Here is a 27,004-nt window from a genome sequence, read left to right on the forward strand (position 1 = left end):
AGTAGGTAGTTACTGCCGTGTGATACCCGATTTTGTGCCTCATCTCAATCTCTTGTTCTTTAAGGTTTTTTTTTTCCTTGCACTTGGAATGTCTGTAGTTAAACACCTACGTTGATGGTTGCAGTATCAGTGAAAGTGAAGGTTTCAGTGCTGACTTGCAGTGTATTCGCTATTTATTTACTTTTCAGGCTACCCAGTGGGATCTGAGAGTGAACTTGTCCTGCTCTTATTTGAGCCTCAGTATGCTTACTGTGCACATTTGTGCAATTGCTGTGAAGAAAAAAATCACTACAATAGACTCGTAAACCTGAGCAGCTGTAGGGGCTTTCTCCGCAGAAAAATAAAAGGAGTCTATCCCAGTCGCGCTGTGAGTTTGCACTCTGTGACTTGCTGCTACTGTGCCCTGGCAGCACAGGAGCATGGTCCTGCCTGAAAAAACACGCTGCAGTACAATCTGGACTGCAGTCGGTCCTCTCCCCAAAACCCTGCCACTCAATCTCATCCCCCTCCTCTTTTTAGGGGCTATTTACTCTGTAAAAACACCTTTCAAGGAGCTGCACAAGGTGCATACAGGCAGGCACTTTTAAATAACATGGCTCCTTTAATAGCTGGTCTTTAGAGCAGAGTGAGATGAGCTAAGCTTCTTGATTTTCACAGAGCTGAATGTTTGCCCAGCTCCTTTGTATCATACACCCCTAAGGAAAAATGACAGTTTGCAATCGCTTCAGCATAGCTAGATGCCATGTAAGTGTCATGCAGTATCCACAGTTGGTTACTCGCAGGTTATAAGGAGGCTGCTTTTTGTTGTAACTCCACTGCTATTTGCTTATTGTTCCTCAAAAAGAATAATTGTGTTTCTCGGCTTCGGGTACTGCTTGTGTACTTCTATTTGCTACTCATAATTGTGTGTGTTTGTAGTAACAAGTAGTTTCCTATTTCTGTGAGAGATTATGAGGAAGTATTTTGAAAATGAGAAATGAAAGACCGAAACCTTTATTCTGGGAAAAAAAAATAAAAATATCCTTTCTTCTCAATGTTGATGTGTCTTTGCTGTTTGCTGCTCAACCTTACCTCTTGGACAAAACTGGGCAACAATGGGCAAAACTGGACAGTGAACCAACAAAGAATTCATTGTTCGTTTGTTGGGGTTTTTTTAATAAACAGAAGGGTTTATGGTGAGTCATCCCTGCTCTTTCATAGCACTTCATTTTGTGTGAGGCTGCAGGGAAGATAGGGAGAGGGCAAAATTCAGAGAAGAGATTCAACCCAACCCTGTAGCCTGCCAGGGAGGAAAGGCTGGGTAGAAGGAACACGTGTGCTCCTGATGCATTCATTTATGGTAGTGCAGCTTTACCATTTGACAACCAAATAGATATTTAGAAGAGAAGATGAACGGTGGAGAACATTGGCTCAAACCTATCGTGGCTGTTTGAAATAAAGCTTATCTGATAAACAGTATCTCAATAAGGTCATTCTGCATTTTAGTTGTTTTACTGCAGGCTCTTGCTAATTGATTTAAAACTTCTCTGGACAGGTCAGGTTTGTTCCTTGGTTTTGTTAAAAGCGAGAGCTGTTGGATGTGATGTAAGGCTGCACAGCCTTTTCAGGCAGTGAATCCCTGCTAAAAGACCTCCTGTTATCAGCGTTACAGGAATATGCTCTTGATGTGTGCACCTGTGGCCAGCGGGGAGGGACAGCACACTGCCTCTGGGCACGGATCCTGTACTGGTGGTTGTTCTGAAGCTTGCTTGCATTTTGAACGAGTGCATGAACGTCTCCATCTTGAAGTTCAGTTTGTTTCAAAACAGTCAATGCCCTAAGAAGCATGTTTCTTCAGATATCATTTTCCTGACAGTAAAGGAGAGTGGGTGTGATATGGCAGCAAGCAAACGTTTTTATTTGAAGAACGTACTAATAAAGTTGAGCAAAGCATTGAAGTGGCTGATGTAAATCCGTTTTCTGCAAAAGCACCAAGATACAGAGTGTCTTTGGTGCAGTGCTTGTAGTTCAGCACCTTCGGGGAGATTCAGATAAGTTGTAAAGTTAAGAATATGCTGAACTGTTTTGCAGAATTAGATGGGAGGTAAACACCAGCTTTAGTGCACTGAGAGGTACCTGTTTATTGAAAAGCTAAGATTACTTTTGACAGATAAAATTCTGTATTTTCCACAATTCGTTTCCCAATTTTTATGTAAAAAAGCTTTCAAAAATTGAACTTTTTAATGTAATTTGATTCAGCAGAGGGGAGGAGACATTAAGAGACAAGAAAAAATGGAAGAGATTTCTTATTTATTACATTTTTAACATTTTTTGTTTAGCTTGTTTGTACTTGACTGTTAGTTTGTAGTGAATCATCCACTCATTCACACTAGATCACAGACATTAACTCTTGCTCTTAATTCAGTGCGGGATGGACAAGGCAACCCCATGCATGGAAGTTAATTCTTAGTAAAGCAGGAGATATTTGCAAAGAAAGTAGATAATCCAGATAAATTGCAGGTTCAGAGTAGCTGCTGCCTTGTACTTAATCTTTGCTGAGAGTAGATTAGGAAACCAAGTTAAATCAAACAAGCATGCTTTTGTTTCTGAGGCTTCGTTCCAGGCTAACACCGAGCATGAAAATGCTGGTTGCCATTTCGTGGGGTGCAAGTTGCCAGATCCACGAACTCTTCCCAGGCCCTTTCGCTGGTGTACAGGGAGGTTTTGTCAGTCACTGTTCCAGAAATGCCCCCCCAAATCCCCCACTGGAAGCACTTCATAAGTCCTGCTGCCCCTTTAAATTTCTGTGTGAGAATTTTACTGTTTCTTTCTGTAACCAAACCTGACATAATGTGAGGAAGAATCTTACGAATTCTCCATGATAAATGTGAGGAAGAATCTTACGAATTCTCCATGATAGTGTCTTACTGTGCTGCAGGTGGTTTCGCTGCAGGGTCCCAGCAGCTTTGCAGGAAGGGACGTTGCCCTCCATTTTGAGGAGGATACACTGTCACCTTAAAATGGCGGCTGTAGAAGGGATCACTGGATGTTGTGTCAGACCAGATAGATTGATTTTTTTTTTTAAACTAGATCAGAAGCTTTTGTAGGCTCAGAGTGACACAGACCTTATTGTACAGGAGGCGGAAGTCCTTGCCTGGATAAGTATTTCTTCAAGGCCTTTTCCTGTCAGCAAAATCTCCTTACATTTTCCTGACAGAGGCTGGGATCCCACAGGCAGTGTCCATAGCCGCCTCAAGTCTGAACTGGTTTCAGAAGGCTTTGAATATTCCCTGTGGTGGGCCTGTTGTCGGTAGGATGTTTTTGTGTGGATGATATACAGCATTAGTACCATGATGGGCCTGTTTTTTCTGTTTCATGCCACGTACTACCGTGGAGTTGCTGCTGCCGCAGCCCCTTGTAGCCCTGAAGAGCGCAGGTGTCAGGCCCCACAGATGCTCAGCAGTGCAGGTTTGTGAAGTTTATTTTGACCTTCATTATTTCACGTGTTCTGAAATTATTTTGTGTTTTAACTGCGATAATGTTCATCTGGTTGAATTGGGTCCTTTATGAAATGCTCTGTCACGAGATAAATCCACAGAGGGAAAAATGCCGGTCGGTGGATGTCACCCTGCAGTGTTCAGTGAAGGCCGTTTTGTCGTTGGGCAGGAGTAAGACGATATATTAGTATCCAGGCAAAGTAAGCTGAGTAATTTGGGGAACTCTAGTCTTGTTGCTTTTAACTGCCCTACTTGTAGCATGTTAATTAGTCAAAAAAATTTGTACTGCTTCATGGAGGGCTTATAGGTGCAGCAGCAGAAGGATGACTGAAAAGTGGGCTTATTTTTGGAAACCTAATTATAACAGAATCATTTTACTTTCCCATTATTGTTGCCCAGGGTTTGTCATGTTTCTAGTGTTACTATTAATGTCTTCTTAAATGTCAAATTCAAACGGCTGATGGTGATCATCTCATATCGTATTGCTAAATATATACATGCTGTTGAGAATGTCTGATGTAAATGTTATGCCAGACCATACCTGCTATCAAATATATACTTAACTATTTTCCTAAGTGATATATGAAACAAATTGAGACTTTTTTTTTTCAGAATACTGTTGTATTATTTTAAATGATCTGTGAAAGGGAAGATCTTGCTTCTGAATAATTACGACACTAAAGGCTGCTAAGTAAGAAATTCCAAATATATCTTCACTGATGAACTGAAAGCTAATGCCATTTCCTTCTAAATGTTGCTCTGTAAGATCAGGGTCCATGTGACTACCACCTAGCAACTAGCAGTCCAATGAAGGAAAAGGAAAAAATGCCTCAGGGACATTCTTAGTAAAACTTTCTAATATACAGAAAAAACAAGTTGGCCCTTGTAATTTGGTAAATTCAATACAGTTTCAATTATTAGTGATAAATAGCTCTTCATTTTCTTTTTACAGAGTCATTTTGGAAATGAAAAGTCACTTTAAGACATAGATTCTTATAGTCCTTAAATTAGTGGGCTGGGTAATTGTATGTGAATGACTACCATGTGCAGCTAATGTGGTGTTCAGTTTACTTCTTGGAAGCAGGATGTGTGAAGCTTTCCTCTGACATATATTGAATTCCATGCGTTTAAGCTATTTGAAGTGTACAGCATTTGTAATTTGGATTGAAACATCAATTACGTGCTGTTGGAGCTGTTCTTTAAACTCTTTTCTTTGTAAGAAATCACCTGTAGCTTCACTGTGTAAATAACATTGCAAACTTAACTGGAAAATGACTTGGTATCTTGTTGCTACTAAATGTGGTTGCAAATGACTGTGGAGATTACATGCCAGGGGAATAAGATTTCACCTTTACAATGGTTTTGTGATGTTTCCAGTGGCCTTTAATATCTGCCATGATGTTTTTTTTCATGCTTCAAAAGCAAGATCTTGAAATTTTAGAGTTATAAATGTATTTATTATATTCACCCACATCTGTGAAAAAAGAATGTGCCTGACTTCTGTCACATGAATACCTAATTGTGGGATTTCAAAGTGCTTGTATCTTGTTAGAACAGCAAACCTTTGGATATCAAATATGCAATTTTGAAGAAATGAGGGATGCCGTTTGTTTTTATTAAGCTGGGATTTGAATGTTTGGAGAAAGCATTAGGGGAGGCATTTCTTTTGAAATGGAAGTAATATTCCTCATTTGTGATGTTAAAAATATTATATTTGGCATAGTTACATTCTTTATAAATAAACATAGGAATCTGAGCCTAAAAGAAATATGCTTCTTTTCCATGTCTACTTCTAACTTACTGTTTACTATTATTTTCATTTTCATGAGGGTTTCTGTGTAACAGCAAAACCAGAATTGAATATATTGCTCTCTAAATGTGCCCATCATTGCTTTGTGATGGAAAGGCCAATGTATTGATGACAGAATATTGATGCATTAAACGCTTTTCATTCCATTATCAAGTCATAAAGAAAATCGGTGAGTGATGTTTTTCAGGCAAGGAATGGCAGAATGCAGTTAAAATTAACTATTTTAGATGACCACAAACAAATAAAAAGACAAGGATTATAAAGCTCAGAATTCATCCTCTACCTCTCTTTTCATTTATTCAGTGAATTTCTATCTTTTGTTTAGCTTTCCGCTCTTGTCTTTGCGAGTATTCACATATCCCAAATACCAAACCTTGTATAACTATGGTTTTATATCCTGAGAAACTTGCGCTTTCTGTGGAGGATTAAGGCTTTGCTTGGTCAACAAAAGCCACATATTGTATGATTTTAGATATAATGTATAATAAATGGAGATGACACAATATGGTTTTAGACCTGTCTTATATCCTGACCAATCCACTTCACCATGAGAAATTTTAATTCTCTTGTATAATTTTCAGTGTCCAGCCTTAAGGCATTTTGTAATATTTCTTTAATTATGCTTATGAATTGGCATTTGGGGAATCCTTAAGGAATATTGGGAAATGATTTTTGTAAAGGTTGTTCTTCAGTACAGGTTGTGTGAAGAATTAGTTCATTTTTGGTGAGTTGTGTTTGACTACAAGGAAATTGTATCCTGTATTTAGTAAAGTAAAGCCTGTGCACTGTTCTTCATGCAGTAATAGTGGTCTGCTATAAAATTAAATTAAGAATTCAGTAAAATATTTTTCAACTCAGGCTTAAAATTTTAGTGGATTTTCTGTTCTTGGCAAATATGATTATTCCTAAATTGTGTTTGGGATTAAGGACCACTTTATGAATCCAGAATTATAATTATTTAGTTGATCTTTGTTTCAATGCCTTGTGTTTCAGCATAAGCATGAGGATGTCTGTTTTGTTATGAAGAATTCTTGTAAGAAGTCAATATGCTGGAGGAGGACAAGCTAGTTTGGAGAAACTGGCAAATAGAGAGATGCAATTAGCAGAAAAGGAAAGAAAATTATCTAAAGTGATATATAGCCAGTAATAATAGAAATAAGGGGGGAAATTACAGTATATGTTGGAAAAGTACATAGGTTGGACAATAAAATAAGCATAGCATTTTCTCTGGAGAAAGTTATCTAAGTCCTAGATTTTTTTTAAGAGTAGACTGCACACAGCACTGAGAAGTAACATGTATAGAAGCAAGGAGAGAATAGAAATAATTTAGTAAGTCTTTTCTATCTCTAACTTACAGCTGTAGCCTTTCAGTGAGAGTCAGTTGAACATGACACGTGCACCACAGATTTAAGTGTGGTCTGTGCTTCACCATGTCCTGAACTGTGAATTGGGAGCAGCTGGGCACATGGTGGCCCTCTCTTCATTGGGTAGATTAAATTAGGACATTCAATACCTTCCTTACATTAATTTAATATAAAAATTTTAGTAACAAGTGGGGAAGAGCTAACCTAATGGTAAAGAAGACAGTGCATGTGTGAAACTTCTGAGAATCCTTGCACTAGAGCATATGATGGATCACAGCTAAGTATAGACATTATTTTCCTTTTTGATTTTTTTCTGAAGTTGCATAGTGCCAACACGCACCTTGTCAAACCTGTAGTTTGGAGTGTGAAATACAGTCAGTGGCAGCCACCATGTATAGTGGGAAGGATGCCAAGAGGCATCGGTGCAGCTTGGATGGATCCGCAGGCATGAGTGAAAATCCAGCTTTTCTGAGTTTACCCTCCCTCGCCAAGATTATACCTGTGACAGCCCCACAGAGATATTTGTTGTTAGTCTTGATATTGTTAATATTAAATATTAAAATTAAGTATAGAATATGAATATTTTAGTAGTCACGCAAATCTCCACGCATTTTTAGAGCCTCTTTATACAAAGCACTTTTCAACAAGATGGGGGCACAGCCCTGTCCTGAAGAGCGTGCAATATAAAACAAAATATATATGAAAAATGAGGAAGCGTGACTCAATCACATATCTGTTTCTATATATTTTTCTTTTAATTTATGAGTAAAACACCAAATGTTCCTATTTTCTCTTCAACCTAGCTGTTGGTTGGCTGGTGTAGAAGGAGAAACTGCAAATAGATGTGGATTTGGGTTTGCTTGCCCTTCCTTCATACTTCTGCACATTTCTGTAATTCATAAAAGCTTGTTCCTTCTCTTCTCCATTAAAAAAAAAAATGATCATTTCAGATGCAATATTCAAAAAGATTAAAGAGAGTTAAATTTATAGGTCACATTCCTGGCTGCTCCCGTCTTATATTTTACCATCTAGAGAATATCCCAATGCTAGAAAAATGCCTTTTATAGCTGAATTTTACTGTCTTTAGTCAAATTGATGACAGTACAAATTGATTCCAGATCCAGGATCCAGATTTATTGCAATTGTTTTTAAACAGATGCTGATTCAAATTACTGCATTTAACAACTAGAAATAAAATGCCATTGTCTGGCGGTCAAGTGTTAATTTGGGTGACTTAAGGGTGTGGAGTAAACTGCTCCAAGGGGAGCCACTGCTGCACCATTTGTGGCTGTGCTGCGCAAGAGAGGCAGAGGGAGAAAGGCACAAGCAGAAGGGCTTTGTGACAGGATGGTCCCACAAACTGGCTTGCTTTGGAGAGCCCCACCGAGGGATGCTCCGTCATGGCAGACGGACAGAAGTTGGGCTGTGTTTGCTTGCAGTTGCAGTAATCAGGAAGAAAATCTGTTGTTTAGGTAAGATTACCTTTTCTTTTTAGCCAGCTTTTTCTGAGTTCTTTATAGTATTGGCTGAGCAGAGGCAGCTCTGGGAAGACAAATGCTTTGATTTGTAACAATTTTTGAGGATTATTACAGTCCCTAATAGACGAGGCCCAGCAGTGCACTTTGATGACCAAGGATGTCCCTATGGAAGAACTGCACGGTTCATTCGTATAAAATAGAGACACAGTAGAGATACATACACCAGCCCCAGTAAGAAATAATATCATAGAGTGGTAGGATGTAGGCCTTGAAAAGGCAGCAGAGACTTTGGATTTCATTGGGATTTCTTCTACTACTGAAGGAGTACCTCAGTATACAAAGATGGGGGAAACTCTTGTGTGTGCACCTGGCACACCTCACGGCTGCTGCTTAGAAGCAGGTAGATGATTCGCTTGAGTCTTAGCCTTCTTAATTTGACTTTGTTATCTAGCCCAGATACGCTGCTGTCTACTTCTGTTTGCGTGTGGCTTTGAAGTTTTGGTCCTTTTGTGTCTACTTGCTTGGGATTCCCTACTTACAGAACTTCCTGCCTCCTCCTTCTCCCTGCCACTTCCCCATTATAAAGTGAATCAACTTGTTCCCTAAAACAAGATAATAACATAATAACAAGAATACAGCTTTTTCCCTTTTGTGTTTTTATGACAGTATCAAAAGTTCCTGACCAGTTTCACTGGCCTGCTGGCATGCATGTCTGCTTTGCATGGCACTCCAGCCTCTTTTGCTTTTGGTCAGAAAGGAACCCAATCTGTCCGTACTTCTGGTTTTCTGCATGTTCTGTTTAGTGTTCTGTTCATTTGCTCCCAGTAACTTTAACCTGTTGCATCAATGCTGTAAAACTTCGTAATTTCTTGAAGTCTTTCTGCTTTCTGTGAAGCCTATATGAGAAAGTGGTGGTTTAAATACTCTCTTACTCTAGTTACTATATATTGTCCACATATTAGTATTTCTAATGTTGTCTTTTGAACTGTTTGAGGTTTTCCTGTCTGTCTAACTTTTTTTTTTTAAGATTCAAACAGTTGTGTAGTCCTATATATAGCAACTACATAGCAACATCTCTTTACCTGAAATATATGTCAGCATTTTATATTCTGTGTTCATGAGTATAGTCTCTTATTTCACACTAGTGTTTAAGTGCTTTGTTTATTTGGGACATGTGAGCATTGCACATTTTCTAATCTGTTTGCTTATGATGACATGAGACGTGGTGTTTTTATGATTTCTTGCATTGACTTACATACGTTATTGCAAAGCTTATAGTTTTGTGGTCTCTTTGACTGCCACAGTCCTTCAATTAAATCAATGGGAATAAGGTTTAAATCTGCGTGATGATAAAAAGGACAGTGCCGTTTTCAAATTTATGTCTTCTTCAAGCAAAACAGGGGCATGGCTGCTCTCTTCAGCAAAGCAATGTGCTAGCGACACTAGCTCATCATCGTGTCACTCTTCCATGCTTCTTTACTTCCATCTCCATAACTGATCATCATGATTTTATAGTAATTTTAAAGAATGTGTATGGTCCAGCTTCTCTGGCTCTCTTCATTACTCCCATTAATACGTTATTCAATTCCATGGTATCCTTCATGTGTTTCCAGCTTGTTCTTTTCATCTGCGCACAAGCTAGTGTTCCTGAGCTCTGCAGAGTACAGCAAAGCTCACTGAAAGCCCATCACTCTGTTGTAGCTTAAGACACAAGGCGTTGATTCCCCCAAACATTACTTACATCTTGTGTTGCTGCCTCTTTTGCTTTCTCCATGGTGGAGTCTTCCTCCACCCCCTTCCACACTCCTGGCAATAAGTGAACTTTGTGTTTGTGTGTTTGTTAATGGCTTGAACAGGGACCTACAAAACAATTCAAGTGAACTTTGTGCTCTTGACATTCGCACAGTCACTAGTGCCCTAAGGGGTATCTTCTTGGAGCTTTTGTTTCCCTTTTCAGAGTTAATCAGAAACATAAAGAGTATTTTGTCTCAAGACCTACAACCACGGAAAAGCAACAAAGGATCTGTACAAATCACTGAACTTCTGATGGCATATAAGACTTGGTCATCTCATCAAGTATTTATGTATGCTCTCTCTTTTTTTTTCCCTGTAGCTGTCATATTCCTCAGAGGGGACACAGTACCTTATCACCACATCCACTTGTCTTTATGCCTCTTTGTTAAGCTGCAGTGGGAAGCTCAGCCTTTTTTTTTTAGGGAGTCAGACATAGTAGAACTGCTTTTAGTTTAAACACTTTGCAGTCTTGCAGAAAAATATTCTGGGTGTGAGCTGTTTAGATTCTGTTTGCCGAAGTATGAGCTAGCTTTCATAATTCATTATTCTTTGCGGTATCTGAATTGGGGGGGGGGGGGGGGGGGGGCGGCTTGTTTCAGGTGTTTTGATTTGGGGTTTTCTTGTGTTTGACTTTTTGGCTGGGTTTGGGGTTTTTGCTGGAGCTTTTTTGTTGTTGTTAGCCTTCTAGTCTGCATCATTAATATGGTTTAAACCTTAACATAATGAGGCATTTCCCCTTCATGGTCTTACTTCTTTTATGAATACAGGATTTCAGTCAGAGGAGATTAATACCTGCTTTTGTACGGTTTTGTGCATCTACTACTTGCAGGTTCCTGTACTCTTCAAATTTTTCTTGGTGTTGAGCATCATAGCAGCCTAGATTATGGTTGGCAGTGAGTGCTTTGCTCTTCTGCCATGTGGGTCACTATGTATTTAAAAAGTACTAAGCTTCAGTATAGCCCAAAGAGTACTTTCTGACCCAAATGGAGGAGTGAAAGTACAGATCTTGGAACTTTGCTGCAAAAAGGAGCTATATTTGTCTTCTGGCAACATCTATATATACTGAAGATTTTTTTAACCTGTCCCCACAGGGTGAAATACTAATATTATGTTTTCTGCGTTCTTTAGCTTTGGAGGGTCAGTGCAAAGCTGTGTTCTGTTTTTCCTGTGTTACTGTGTCTTGGATCTTCTGGCCTTTCCATTTCCTAAGCTACTTTTATATGCATTTGTGGTGTTTTCTAGTCTTGTTTTAGAAAGCTTATAAAAGTTTATAGAGAACATGTATGCAGGGCTCAATATACATCCACAGCTTCTGACAATGCAGACTCCAAGTTGGTGATGTTTTCTCATGCTTCTGTATCTTTGATTTTGTCAGGAGGATTGCTGGCTGCTCGCTCCTGTATGTTGATGTGAACGTTTTGTATCTCAGTAACATTCTGTCCCAGGTCTGGAATTCATTCCCTGCTACAAGTCTTTCCCAGCATTCTGACTTTTTATCCTGTATGCTTGAAATACTGTATTTCAGTTCCTGATGTTCTACTCAATCTTGCTATCGAACCTTTCTGCTGAGCTACAAGCACAAATTTTTGATCATATTTTTATGTAACATCTTTGTATTTCAGACCACTCTCATGATGCAGTAAAGCTATTAAGTAATTTGCTGTGCTTCTAACCTCTGTAACATTGCTACTAGAATTTACTTTTCATTGTGTTTTTTTCAAGTTTGGCCAACATCTGACTATTTCTGTACTCAAAAAAGACATTTTCATGTGTATGACACTGATCCGTTGATTTTTTTTTTTTTTTTTTTTACTTTCTATTTGAATTAATTTATTTTATTTTGATGACTGGTACTCTGTTTTGTGTAGAAAATTCAGTGAGTAGCTTGTCTGAGAAATTCACACTAAAATGCAAGTAGATGAGGCAATTTCTCTGAGTAAGCCAAAATGTGTTGCATAGAGGAAGATCCTTGTCAGGGAAACCTGCGGAGAAAGTTGTGTATCTGAAATCGTGAAAGACAGCTTCAGTTGTCAGCTATTTTGAGGAAAAAAAAAAAACGAAACTTGTGGCCAGAAAATAAAGAAAACAAACATCAGCAGTTGTTGTCAGAAATATTTGTGTGTGATTCCACTTTTTTTCTCCCTTCTTATGGGTTGTGAATGTTGACAGTGGCCATAATACAGAAATTTTATAGTAGTTTTGCCAGAATCTTTACCAATACTGAAAATTTATTTCCAGAGTTGTTGTCTAGATCCATTGTAGTGTTTGAGTTGTAAAATTCTCTAATCTGGTGGTAGGTAGGGGAAATTAAATTAACAGGACTTCAAAATGCACTTAAACTTAGGGCTAGGATTGAATCAGTTCCTGTGTTCTGGGCGCAGCAGAATTGAATGGCTTCTTTGAAGGAATCCTACCCTAGAGGGCTGAGCAACTTCATGCTCATTAAAAGTAAGAATCCATAGCTTGACCTTTGGCAATAGATTCTGTATGCATTTGACTGTGCTTTAGATGCGGCAAATAAATGCAGTGCTTTAGATGATGGTGCCATTCATATGGAGTAATGAAAGAAAAACTTGTCTCCTTCTACATAAAGACATTTTCACTCCCACTGTTGCTGCTGCTTTGCGTTCAACTGCACTGGCGTAGAAAAGAGTGGTATTACCAGGGTCAGCGAGACCTTAGGGACCATTGTTATTTTGACTAGTGCAACTGAAACATGCTCTGAACAAGGTGAGAGAACAGTAGTCTGGAAACCTCTCATAGCTGCCCCTTTCTCGGCAACACAGTCGCTAGTGGGAAATGTCACCAACGTGACTTGGTGCATCGGCAGCCTTTATGGTCCTGGGTGGCTGCAGGCAGCTCTAATTATTTGTTGAAGTCCACGGACAGCACAGCAGGTACTGTCCAGTAATGACGCCGTTCAATTTCACAGTATGCTTCCTGCTCAGAGGTGAGAGAAGGGCTATTGAACAAGAGCTGTAGGATTATCAGAGGTGTCAAGAGGAACTGCTACCCAGAGGGGATGACAGTTTGTTTTGTGAAGTTGTTTATATTTGAGAGCGCATTTTAGCAACCGTTTCCGTATTAGCTTCACAAAATATTTGAAGCTATTTCTCAGGTGGAAAACAGCTATAAAGTAATGTCAAGATATTTACCAAACCTCTGTGGCTTTTTCTCCTTCTCTCTTTGTCCTCTTTTCGTCTTCCAAATTGTATTTTCTGGGAATTAAATAATAATGGACCTGTTTCGTCACAACTCCTGAGCTGCTGCATTATTACAGCCCAAGTGTGGGAGTTTTCTAGCAATACATTGAATTTCTGGTCTGATAATTCTTGGGAACAAAAGTATGATTTCAAATCCCAGCTGCCATATTTTCAGGTGATTACTGGGAAAAAATTATCTTACTCTATGGGAAATGGTGACTGAATGTACCCTAATTTTCAAGTACAAGTAAGTTTAGAGAATGCCTCATATAATATGGATATATGTTGCTCTTATACAATGGTTAGATAAGTTACGTAACAGTCTTTAAGATGTTAGTTCATCTCCCTCATCAATTTGCGATAAAGTTTGGGAGCTTTTATTCTGTTGGAATGTATAATTGAGTTTTCACAGTTATTTCCTTTTATTTCCTTCCCCTTTCCTTCTGCTTTTTTTCTCTTTTCTATTCTGTTACATGTATACAGTCATTATAGAAACAGAATTTCTGGTATTTTGTAGTGTCTCTACACCATGTTGTGCATAATGCTGTAAACACAGTAACAAGAAGTCAGATGGTATTTTTAGGGAAGTGTTACATTAAAAATTACTGCAGACATTAAATAGTAACATTGCCATGTGTTTCTGATCTTGACAGATACTTGGTTATAATTGTAGCCTGTCTTTAAAGATTTTCTATCTCATATCTAAGAAATACGGAATTATCACATAATAGTCAGTGCATGTAGAATTGTTTTGTATGTTTTAACACTGTTAGTAGTTGTTAACATCAGCTTTGGTGCTTACTGGTTTATAAATATTTTCTAATTCTATGAGGATTAACTATATAATAATTTTTACGTTCTTTCAAAAATGGAAAAATAAAAATGAGATTAATTCTGATTTTGGGTGTAGCTCAGGGTCAGACATAAGTTACTTTCCTGATTCTTTTGCAGGTGACTTAGATACACTGTTTAGCCCTCCATCCTCCCAAAGGCTTAGGTAAGCAGCCCCACGCAGTAGTTTCTCTACTGTTAGTGCTCTCTGTGGTTGGTGGCAGGAATGTGCTCTGCCTTGTTGTCACTTTAAGGTCCCACAGATTTTGCATTTAGCAGTAAGTGCCACCACTTCTATTAGGAGGAAAAGGATTTCTTTTAATAATTAAAAAGGGTTATGTTTCCTCTCCTGGTGCTGATTTGAATGAACAGGGAATTGTGCTGAACTCTGTGTCGTGTGAGGGTTGCAGTCAGACAAACCCTGCTGGCAGCAGCTGAGCCACATAAGGGGTTTCTGCTGCCAGCTGCTTGCCCTAGCTTTCCCACCGTGCGTGCCAGCTAACTGCCCAGGTAGCTGCTCCCTAACCTGGCCTGTCCAGACAGGCCCCAGCCTCTCATGTGTTTCCAATAACGAAGACTTTTTAGCCTGTCTCTGTGACATCAGTGGGTTAGGAAATGAGTGTGTAGTTGTTGATGCTGAGGGGTGATGTTCTCCCGCTCCCCCAGTGACTAGCAGCTGGGAGCAATAACCTCATCACCCCACTCAGATGCAACCAGGGCTACACATCTGACGATAGCCTTAGGCAGTCAGAGCTTTCTTATGACTTGTGAGCCTCAAGGGATTTTGGCCAGTCTCATTTGTGGGTAGCAAATGGCCTGGAGATGCAAGATAATGCTACGATATTCAGCAGCAGAATTCAGGAAGCTCTTGCAGCTTTGCTGGTGAAAACTTGGACCTCTGTGAGTTCTCAGGTATGTAAGGTAGGGGTTTTTTTGGATACCGTTCCTACACTGAGTCACAGAAATTCTTACTGTAACCATATACAAGTTTTTATAGCTCTGACCCAAGTCCCAGTTCTGTCAGGTGTATGGGCAGGTGACTTAACTGTGATTTAACTGTGTACCTGTGGTATATACTTATAAGCAGACTATGCCATGGCTCGTTTTCCCCTTCTTCATTGCAATTTGAAGTATGTTGCATGCTCATCAGGCAACAAAAATAATCTGCGTAAATATTCTGAATAGAACTAAAGAAAAAACAGCTTTAATGTTTCAGGAGGAATATTCCTATTCCAAATCAGGACAAAATAGAAGCCCTCAAAGTTTTCATGATCGGTAATGCAAAAAAAGAAAAAGAAAATTACTGTAATTCATTAGAAACATTTTCCAAAGATCATTTTTAAATGCTCTGTTTAGATTTAAACTAGGTAAAATAACTTTTTAATGCTGGTTAGATTACATTTGGAATCAATGTATTTTAAATGAGCAAATAGGAATATTTCTGCCGTATTTCAAACTGATCACAGAGGAAATGCTTTGGAGTGCACAGCTTTGTAGTGTCTGCAGAAACCTTTGCAAGCGAAGTGTCTCCTCCAGAATTGAGGAGCCTTTAAGTGTAGTATTCAGGACTTTTAACTCCCTCTTGGAAAGACAGTTTTGATGCAGAAACCAAGATAAGAGTATTACAAGGCCACAAACGGGTTTTTACTATAATGGCATTTCAAAATACATGCTGTCTACAGCTACAGATTTACACAAAATACTGTGTCAGAATGTGTGGTGTGGGGTTGATTCGCATAGATATGGATGGGTACTCTGTGAAAGAAAAATAAATAAAAACCAAACAAACAAAATACCAAAAGACAAAAAATAAAAACCAACTCAAGCATATTTAATGGAGTTGCATAACTGAAACTTGATAACTGGGTTTCCTCTGTGTGCTTTCCTCCCCGATTCATTTTCCTGTGATATCTAAGTGCTCTATATGCAGTGGCATAAAATTATAGTAAGTGAAGCCAAAGTAAAATGTCTGTTCTTAAAGTGTGTGACATAATTTTAGCATCATTTCTCTCGTCTTTCATTTGGAATTTATTGAAGTAAAAAGCAATCACTTCTTAGCTGGATGTTGCAGGTTACCTTTAACAAGGCGGGTTTGTGTGAGGCGTGTGCACTTGGCATGTTTCCTTCAGAAACCACAACTAAATGCTGAGGTGGAGAAATGGATTCTAATCCATTCATTTCATATATTTGTCAGTGTCTCCCTTTGTCATACTAGAATCTGTGCTTAGAAAAGTCACACTAGACTGAGTTTCAAAGGCTGAAGCAAAATTCCTGTTGGCGTGTGTTTACATTCATGTAGGGAATCATTTTGATATTTTTGGGGGGAATTATAAATGCGAGCATAACATTGCATCATTTCCTTTTGTGTACCAAAACATGCATATTTAAAAACAGAAGCATTTTCCACGCTTTTGGATATAACACATTGGACTATTTCTTCTTCCTTCAGTAAAACAGATTTTAAATTGAAGAGCAGGGAAGAGAGGAAAAGGTATTTCTTTCTACCAAAGCTACTCTCCTCTCTGTAGAGGGGATACTACTGCAATTTTATATTCAAGCTTTTAGCAGTGCCCATCGGTGTTTCTTTACGATCTACTGAGACTGCACTAACCATTACCTTATTTTATCCAATATTGGCATTATCTGACAGGGTTATGGTATGGCTGCAGGCCACTGCCTTGTTGTGGCTTCAGGGAACAGTCCTAGCATAGCAGCATCAGTCTGAATCGCTGTGCACCTGAGCCACTGAGCAGAGCCACAGGAACCGGCCTCAGACTGAGTCGGGGCTCAAAGCGGTCCAGACTGACTTACTTTCCCCCCCAGCCCCAACTCCACCCTGCCCCTTGCAGAATGTTGTTCAATGTTGAAAATAAGTATTGTTGTAGGTAGATAAATGTAAAGTGTGTTATTTTTCTAAAATTACAGACTCTGTGCTTTGTTTTAATATCTGGCTTTTTTGTCAACCATGTAAAAGAGGAAGTTGTTTCTCAGTTTAAAGATGCATCTCTGCCTTTTCCACTCAAGGCTGTAGGCAGAGCTGATCAAGCCTGGGTGACTTGGCTAACCTGAACCTTTACTTTCAGTTTTGATTACTTTGCTATACAGATCTTCAAATTTGTGTTGGTAGAAGCTAGTATGGTAAGTATGTTGCATTAAAAAGAAGAAAGGAAGGAGGTCTATCTGGACCTGTGTCTCTGCCTCTAATTGAACCAAGACCCTGCCTGTATGGCTTATTGCTTCTGGGATTTTAATGACCATGAAATGGTTCCATCTAACAATACTTTTCTCATGCATGTAAGTTTTCTGAATTAAAAAAAAATAAATTAAAAATCAGACTATAGGCTGTACTTACTTGCCAGAGAAAGTAAAGAAAGCAGTGTGTTTCATAGCAAAGCCACTCCTATCAGAATGAAGGGTTACAGACGAAGAGTACTGATTTAAATCTGGAATAAGTACTGCTGCTTTCAAAATACAAAATCCTTAAAATTCACTATACCTTTTCACAAGATCAGTGATTAAGAATTTTTCCTGGTGCTGAATATGATTTGGTAGCCCTTGTGAATCCACATCTTTGGCAAATGGCTTGAGGAAGTAGGTTGAAAGTTCATAGTCCCCAGCTTTAAAACAGACAGGGGTGGTCGGCTTGTGTGTGTGTGTGTGTGTGTGGGGGGGGGGGGGGGGGGCAAGGAGGTGTTTCTTTTATGTGTTGCAATTTTTATTAATTTCTTTTAAATGAATTGACACAAAAAAAAGGGGGAAAAATATAGGCAGCGCATCTGCAAATGGCTACAGCCTTGTGTAACTCACTGAATTAAATGCAGTTCCCTAAAGGCACACCGATCTGCCCACATGGAAGAAAACGTGTGATTGAGCCACAGTTAGAAGACTTAGAATATTAGCTACATTAATGAAAATTAACATAGAAACAAATCAAGTTAATATTACACTGTTAATTTATTTTTTTTTCTATTTACATTTTTGTTCACGGTATTTTTTTTTATTTTCTTTGTGCTTCACAACCACATGCCCCAGGACTCCTTTTTCCTATTTTGAAGTTAGAAAAAACTGGTCTTGTGAACAGAGCTACAATTACCTGGTTAGGGTAAGATAATCAGTGTGAGCACAAATGAGGTCTTTGAGCACGGAAGCTAAGGTGAAGAAGGTAGGCTTACATATGAAAACACAAATCAAAGTCATGATTTCTGAGAGCAGTATAGTTTTACTCTGATTATCCAATATTTTTATCCTGATTATTGTGTTGAGAAACTTTGTTAAAAGTTGAGCTGCGAACTGGAATACAGGATATGTTTATATATAAAATGGGTTCTTAAGACTGTCTGCAGAACAGAGGAGGAATTGTTTTGCTTGTGACTGAGGCAGTACTGCTTTTGAGGTGCTTTTTTTTCCAGTCTTTTTCCTGGTTTTATGCCTGACTTATCATTTGACAAGACTTTTTCCTCATTGGACTGTTTTTTAAGAATAGTTTGTTAAACACTTAAAGAAATTATGCTGACTTCTTTTGAACGGACTGTAAATGTCTAAAATCCAAAGTATTTTCAGACTACATTCTGCCTAAGATGGTCAATCCAAACTAATGAGGCCTTGAAAGCAGGCTGTTGTGTTCTGGCCTGTTGGACTAAGGGAGATGAATGAGCAGAAGCAGGTAGGCTTTGTAGCCTGGTGAAGAAAAAGGAAGTAATCTGGGTTTTTTTCAAGTTTTGCCTTCTTGTCTGATCATATGGTAGAACCAAGCTTGCTGAAAAGTATGTGTTTCCTTTGCTTTCTCAAGTGCGTAGGTATCTGGCAAGTAAGTGTGTGGTTTAAGAAACCCAGTGCTCCATTGATATTATTGGAGCAAAAAAAAAAAATATGAATGGCTAATCTTGTCAAATGTACCAATTTACAGAAGCATACTTAAAATTCAGAAATAGCAACAAGCATACTGCCCAAGTACTATCCTGTTAATTTCCTTTTAGTATTTTTAACGGCTATCTGTATCTCCTTTAGCATTTTCCCCATTTGATGGTATGGTCAAGTAGTGTAGGAGAGTGCAGAGCTAGTCTCAGATTGTTTTTTTCTTCAGTACAGTCCCAGTATAATAGTTTGTGGCCTATAAAATGCCTTTTCTGTCCACCACTGTGGTGGGCAGAAATTTATTTTTTCAAACAGGAGGTTTGCATTTCAAATTTGTATCTGAACTTATTTGTAGTAAGATGGAATGTCTCGAAGAGATCAAGAATGGCTTATTTTATCCATATCTGATTGTAAAGGAGAGGAAGAAAAGCTTATCTAATCAGATGTATTTTTAGCAGGCTTCCATAATTGGCATGAGACCCTCAATCTAAGTACTTGTTTTAGAATGGAGATGAACTGATCCTTTCATGTTCACTGGTTAGCTGGAACACAGTTTCTGTTCACACAGAGCTTTATGATACCCTGTCATTTAGGGGCTAGTGCCTAAACAAGATCCAAGTCTCTAACATTATCAGTCCTTATAATAAATTACTTGCTTATTTAATGTATTAATACAAAACAAAATAATTCCATTATTCTGGTTTGATTCTTTAAAAGGAATTTTATTAATTTGTCTGTTTTATTGTAGGATTGTTAGTTTAATTTAGGTAGTTTCATTTATAAATCTTGGAAGATGTATGTTTTGGGGCTTCTTCTCCAGATACTACTACTCTGAGTAGACCCAAATTAATGTGTTTAATTAATCCACAAAGAATTTGGTGTAGAAGTACCCAGGCTACTGTCCAGATAAGAAGTAATGCATCCATGTGAGCGCAGAATAGTGCCTAAGATAATCAGATGCAAGGCTTAATAGCCTGCGCTCAGTACTGCAGTGAGGTAGTTAAACTGATCCCAAGATGCAAGGTACTGTTTTGCACGTTTGGCATTGTGTTGAATTGTAGAAATACACTGTCTCCCTCATATACCTTTTTTACTGTTTGTGCTGCAGTCTTCTGTACCGTAGAAACGACCAGAGATGGTTTAGACAACTATAGCCTATTGAGATCATTTGTCTCTGTTTTAATATTTAATTGAAGTATATGTAAATAACTGAAAAGATTTCTTTGCAATTGTGGTCCAAAATAACTTTTTTGGGGGGTTGTTTGGGTGGTTTTTTTGCCCATTGAGAATTTCAGCTGTGCTCTGTGCCAAAATACATTGAACTTGTATTTATTTTCTAAAGGATTAATCTTGTAAACTGAAAGTTGCCCAGGAAAGTGTCGCCTGTGGGCAGGGTGAGGTAAGTGAAGCCCATAGCTGGGTGTGTTCATTGTGTGCTCCTAGTAAGAAGCTCCGTATTTACTGTCGGACTTAATTAACGTGGTTTGAGAGGTGTCTTGCAGGTTAGTTTTGAATCTGTGTTCATCTGTCAGCCTCTACAGTTGTCTCTTGCTTACTTGAGCTGTGATACCTCTCAATCTTCTGAACAAAACCAACCCAGGCCGAGTAATCAGAGAAGCATACAGTGGGTGAGAGTCACTCAGGAAATGCTCCCAAGCTTTAAGTCTTCTCCACTGCTTCAGTAAAAAGTGAAACAGTTTCTGCATGCTCCCTTTGGTCTCTTGAGACTTTGGAGAAAGAGGCTCTTGGACTCTAAATACAGCAATGAATAAAACCTAAGTGCTGGGAGTTACTGGAGCATGGGGCTTTTTATTGTTGAGGTGGGGTGGGGGTATCTGTGTGGTTTGTCGATTTTTTTTTTTTATTATTTTTTTTTAAGGCAATTACACCAAATTTCACTGCAGTTTTTTACGTGGAGTGATACCTTGTTTCTCGCTGATCTGCCCTTGTTACTTTGAGCCACTTTTTCTACGTGGATACAGGGTTGCTCTACTGGACAGTTTTGTGTCCAGCTTTAGCAGATACTGTTAGGAGGTGTCTCCAGGCTGAATATTGCTGGATGTCCTCCACAAGGCTTGTATCCCAACTTCCCATCACTGCCCGGTGGGAGATTGGCCAGAATAATTATTCTGAACTAGAAGATGTTTGCTACCTTTTCTGATAGCTAATAATTCTTAAATGGCAAAATCATCCTCTTCTCTTTGAGATTTGATACATAGTCATCTAGGGGGGATTTTTTTATTGAGGTTTTCAATTAGGGAAAAAGAGTTGTGATACAGATCTTAGGGCAAAATACTTTCAGCCAGATTTGTGTGCTTTGATCTGAGGTAATGCACCAAAAGTAATAAAAGATTAAATGGCCACAAACTTTAATGTCAGATTTAGTAGTCATTAAGATCTTTCAGGTATTCTGTAATCGTTAATTCAGTTCTTGGTTCATTAAAAATATATATTTGTTTAATTTGTAATTGCATTGGGACTTCAGAATTATTTTGTTAGTTGCAAAACTTGTGTCCTCTGTGGTGTAGCTGCTTATAAGCATTTCCAAATAGAACATTTTTTACAAAGCACAGTCACTCTTGTATTTGAAAGTTCTCTTTCACAAATAAAAAGTGCAACTAAAAGACCTGCATCAAAAGCACTGTATGTGCTACGTATTTCCATGTGCCTGAGAGCAGATTCCCATTTTCCCTCACTCTCACAAATCCAGGCATGACATGATTTTCTTGTTTTCTCAAGATTTTGCAAATGACCTTTTTATGGAAATACCAAGGTGAACCTGCTGAGAAGTGATGTAACTGTTCATATTACTTTAGCTTTGATTAGTGTCTTGACAAAGTATCTTTACCAGGATTTCCTGTGGGTTTCTCTTTCATTGTATTCTCTAGCTGTTGAAGGGTAAATAAGTTAACTGAATATTCAATGTAATCAGCTGGGTGCTTTATTCAGATAATCATTCGATCAGTACAGTCATAGGGGTGTTTTAGAAGATGTGTTTATTATGAGAGAATCTCTACATTTAAGACATGATCAAACAATAGATTTTTTCTTTTGTTAGCAAACTAGAATGTTGGTGGAAAAAAATTGCATGATACACAAAAAGACTTTTTATCAAGTATGGACATTTCTTAGTACATTGTTGTTTAGAAAACCTTTTGAGTGCTCTGAGCTGAAACATGAGAAATGAATTCAAAGCTAGAAATGACCATATGTGGAAGGATGCAGATGAGTACCATGGGCTTTCAAAGCTTAAATAACTAACCCGGTTTTAGTTCTGTGTTTTAATAGATTTTTATAGTGTAATGAACTGAACGTTAGTTTATACCCACAAAAAAAAACCCCAAACCTTTCCTCAATGTTTTAAGTAAATTTTAATGAGGAAGAGCTTGTTAAGGTAAAGCAGAGTCTTCTATATACTAACACTTCATTTTTAAAAGCAATTTCTGAGACAGGTCATGCACAATAAATAGAAGCACGCCCATACATTTGATATTTATACAAATAAAAAGAAATTGTTTTCATGTTGTGGTACAGCCACAGTGTCTGGGAGGTGGAAGAAGTCATGCATCTGCAACCAAAAATTGTAGAGTGGAACAACAGTTGTGTGGCATAAGTTTAACTCTTAAAAGTTCAAAATTATGTGTTTAATTTGAAGATGTCTCTTGTAATTTCTGTAAATTTTAGGAAGCTCATTTTTAGAGTGCCATTAATTCAGATTTCGTAACTATTTTCAGTGCCTTCCTCAAATAAGCGTGTACATGGTATGATCCATGTATATACATATATGAATATTCTCATTGATTTATGTGGTTACATATATAAAAAAGTCATACCTTAACATAACTAAAAAGTCTTTATTGAGTTAAATTGTGAATGTGGACACCAGGCTACAGAAATGATTGATGGTTTTCTTACCACATGTAATAGCCTAACAGGATTTCACAAAATCTTTGTTCACACAGAACAAATTAAAAATTACCAGAACGTTTCCTTAAAGAGCAGATAATATAATCTTAACAGCTGCTTCTAATATTTTAGAGAGAATTTCCTAAATGTTGCTTCAAAAAATAGGTCTGGAATTTAAGGGAAAATTTTGTGTAAATAAACACTGTTGATTGCAGTTGTACATAGACTGAAATACTTTGTTCTATTAATTTTGTGGAAGAGTTCATTCATTGCATCATAACTTGATGGCTGATTTTTTGTTTTGTTTTGTTTTGTTTGTTGGTTCTTTTTTTTAACACTCTCCAACACAGAAATGGGAAGTAAGGTTAATTATAGAGTGTGGTTCTATTACATTGTTTCTCAAGATACTTGCAGGTAATTTCCAGACAGAAACAAAAAGAGTCACAGACAGATTTCACCATTTGTTATAAACCTCCTCAGTCTGCATGGCTGTCTTTTCCTAAGGTCCCCTGCCCCTTACACCCTTACTACAAAGCTTCCACTGTTGCTTCCTTGTCCTCTAGTTTACTGGAGCGAACTCTGCACCTCACCGATGATGTTATACCTCCCCTACGATGTGCCTACTTTTATTTGAGTGTGGCCTATCAGCAAATGTCCTGGCTTACCATACTTGGATATGTTGCACGGACTGATATCAGAGCACGCATGCTGATGCCTTCTGGGTGGCACTAAGCTGGACAATGCACTCCAGGAGTGCTCTTCCTGTCCTCAGATGCACATGTGCTCCTGCCCACAGGACCGCACTGGGACAAGCCCAAAGCCAAACCCTTAAAATACAGATCACATGGCTGTCAGGTTCTCAGCAGCAGCTGCTCCACGCAGCAGATCCATTCCTGTCGGCACGCTTTGCTTTACAGTCTGTTGTAGCCACAGCCCATGAGTCCTGTGTCCCTGGTGGGGGACCTGCTTGCCTGGGGTTGCAGGGTCCTTCTCCAATCCCATCAGTGCTGGTGACAACACAGGTGTGATCCTGGGAACAAGAATGTGAGACGGAGCACTTTTAAGATAGGTACCAGGAATTCATGTCATTCATCAGAGAGGAGTATTCATGTTGCGTGCTGTAATCACTGTAAGAACTATAGTACTATTTTGTTATGGGTAGCACCCTCCTTTTTCTTAGGCTTGCTTAGCCTCAGGAGTGAAGTTATTCATGGCCAACATACGCACTCCTGTATCACCCCAGTAATTTACTACGACTTCTCTGTTGCTTGTTCCCCTTTGATTGGCCTCTCCATGTAGTCATGTAGCGCATAACACAAAGATGGATTGTATGGCATTCTCTGCTGGGGAAAATCAACACATAGAGCAGGCTCACTGCCAAGATGCTCATAATTAAACTGTTGCTATGGACAGGATTACATCAATGTTTCTATCAATCATTTGCTGCAGTTTTGTGGCTATTGGTACTTGGATTTCTTTAGGTCTTAGTTTTTATCCTCCTTCTACTTACCTTAGTTTTTAATTGAAGCAGTGCAGCACATAAAGAGAGATGTATAAATAAAAATAATTATTGGAAGTCAGAAAAAAGGTAAGCCAATTCCATAATTTTGACTCTGTGTTTGAAGCCAGTATCTTTGTGTGAGGTGTTTGCATTTATTCAGCTCATAAGAAGTGGCCTGATGCAGTCATTCCCATTCAGCAGTCATCATACTGTGACAGAAGTCTGTTGCAAAATTACCATGATGTCATACCTGTATGTCCAGACTGTTACTAGTTCACGTTAAAATGTTGCAAGTGCAGTAAAGCAGCAGGTATAATAGAAAAAGAGCAGTAAAGCAGTTAAACCTGTAAATAGATATATATATATATATTATTTTTTTTTGTCCCACTTCCCTTCTGATTCCTGTGTGGTAAGTTGTGAGATAAACTAAACACAGTATACCATGAAGTACATTGATGTATTGGAACAGAGTTTGCTGGCCCGAATATGATGGCTGTGCTTCACCTACAACCACATCATTGCTACTGTTATCCCCTATTACAGTGACCTGGTCCAGCAAGTAATTCCTTTTGGTAGCACTCAAAACGTTTGGTGTTGAAGCTAACTTGTGTGCAGTGCGTTAAATGTAGAGAGGTCCAGGATTACAGCAGAAATAAGGTAGTCTGAGGGGTAACAAGTGATACCGAGTGCAGCTGAGATCACTGTAACAAGATAAACAGTGTGGTGTCACAAAATTATCTCCCAGTTGACAAAACAATCCATATTTCATAGATTGCCTTAAAAAATGAAGGATGGAGTCAATTATAGCCAATTATGATGCTACATTTACTGGAGGAGTTTTCATATCCTTTGGGGAGGAATAAGGAAATGTTCAAGTCAGTCAGAAAAAGCTTTTGCATTTGCTTCCTTGTTTTAACTGAACACATTTTTTTTCCTACTTTTTCAGGTGAAAACTGCATATGAAAGCAGGGACCAAATTATCTTTATGGAAAATTATTTTTTTAAAGATTTTTGGGTTTGTTTTTTTTTTTTTTAAACTAATTCATGTTGAGCATAAAATTATGGTAGATAATATGGCAAAGATCAGCTCCCTTCAGTTACGTTTGGGTTTACTCCAAAGGAATTGTAAATACAGCCTGGTGATGGCAAAGCCTGCTTAGGCAGTGCATGTTGGCATCTTGAATTTGGTTTGCTTCTTTCCCAAAAAGGAGCCTTCATGTCACTGAAGAGATACCTAGTAGATACTGCGTATTTCCTGATTTAGTCTATTAAAGTGAAAATAAAGGAATGAAAGCATGGAATGGTTTGCTGTGACCCACAGTTGCTTTTTGGCGAATAGATGTAAAATGGGTTACAAAAGCAGTATATTGAAGAGGAACAGGCAGATAGCCATGTTTTTGAGAGTTTTGGTCATAGTTGTGGTGGCTGAGAGACAAGCATTTATTTAATGGTGTAGTACTCTGTCATTTAGATTACCTCCGTCCTCCCATTTTGATTCTCAGGTAGCACATCAGAGCTGTGCATCCCTTGTATCTCATGCTGTAGGACTGACTATGAGGAGTCCTTTCCCTTCCCTAGTAAAACATGCTGTTGGTAATTAATTAAACATTTAGATACGTAGATAAAGGTGTATTCAGAGACAAAAGGCGACAGTAAATAAGTTGTTTGAGTAATGTTTCAAAGTGTTATCTTCCTTCTGTGTTCAGGATTTCATTTCACTAGCTAGCTTCTGAGGGTGACCTAGTACATGTGCCAATGACAAAAGCTACTTGTAACGATTCAGATCATGCTTTCTGCTTTATGAAATGGGATTGTAAAAATCCTCTCAAAAATGACATCTGAAATAGCATTAAAACACAATTTCCCTTTGATAAGGTTTTAAGGCACTCATATGAAAAGTGACACTGCTTTGAGTAGCTCTGTGTCAGCATTATGCAATGTGTTGCACGTAAGTGACGTTAATCCATTAAGGGTGTGAGGGTCACTTATTTTTCTCATGAAGTCATTAAATGTCTTTATCGATTTCTGTTCAATCGGTTGCATTCTGCTAGAATACAGCGATCTCTAAATGTGCTAATAGTGCTGTTTCTAATAATGTTTATAGAACATAGTTTTAAAGACAGGTATTACATTCAAAATAAATTACCGTGCCTAAGCAGAACACAAAGGAGGTTAGGGAAGCGTTTGTATTACGCTGTTTGCAAATTACCTGAACCTACTTTATTGCAGTAGATGATTTTGTGACATGGATGTTCCAAAATCAATAATCAGCCATCTTCTGTGTATTTGTTGCTTTTTCTAGTTGTACAAAATTAATTTATATATTTGCACTACTCCTGTTACATGATAATAAAGCATTTTTAAAAATTTAATGCAAACCTGGAAACCCTGTCATAGTAGATAACAAATTTGTAGGACTAGTTTTTATGCTGAAGACTGTTTAAACCCTGGATCATAAAAAATGCTGTACATTGAACTGGCAGGTGCTTGCTGTATTACTAGATTATTTTGTCATTTGAAGCAATGTTGTGTATATGAAGTGCTAGTGGATCAAATGCCAATAAGAGTACTTTTCTTCTTCATTTCTTCATAATGAACAGATCTCATAGGAGGAAGTACGTGAGACTCAAATAAACATAACAGGTGCGTTTTAGCTCTGTATTAATGGATGGGCACTGGGCAGTGGGGGAATTACTCGTGGTCTGCCCTCCCTACTTTGATGCCATCCTAATGACTTTATCTTGACAGTTAGACTGAGCTTGTTTCCTTACCTAACAGATAACTTTG

At 38.3% G+C, this 27,004-nt stretch overlaps 1 protein-coding gene across 18 annotated transcripts in view; it reads left to right on the top strand.

Moving 5' to 3' along the window:
- Positions 1-27,004, top strand: part of TENM3 (teneurin transmembrane protein 3) — a 437,496-nt gene that overhangs the window by 212,492 nt on the left and 198,000 nt on the right. For 2 of the 18 annotated variants that reach the window (XM_080379156.1, XM_080379143.1), the window contains exon 1: positions 1-27,004. This exon is cut by the window's right edge and continues 1,087 nt beyond it. The exons of the other annotated variants lie outside the window; for them this stretch is intronic. The gene's annotated coding sequence lies outside the window, so the exon portion shown is untranslated. 18 annotated transcript variants of the gene reach the window in all.

This window comes from Falco punctatus (assembly GCF_963210335.1).
Source record: "Falco punctatus genome assembly, chromosome: 1".
Classification (NCBI taxonomy): Eukaryota; Metazoa; Chordata; class Aves; order Falconiformes; family Falconidae; genus Falco; species Falco punctatus.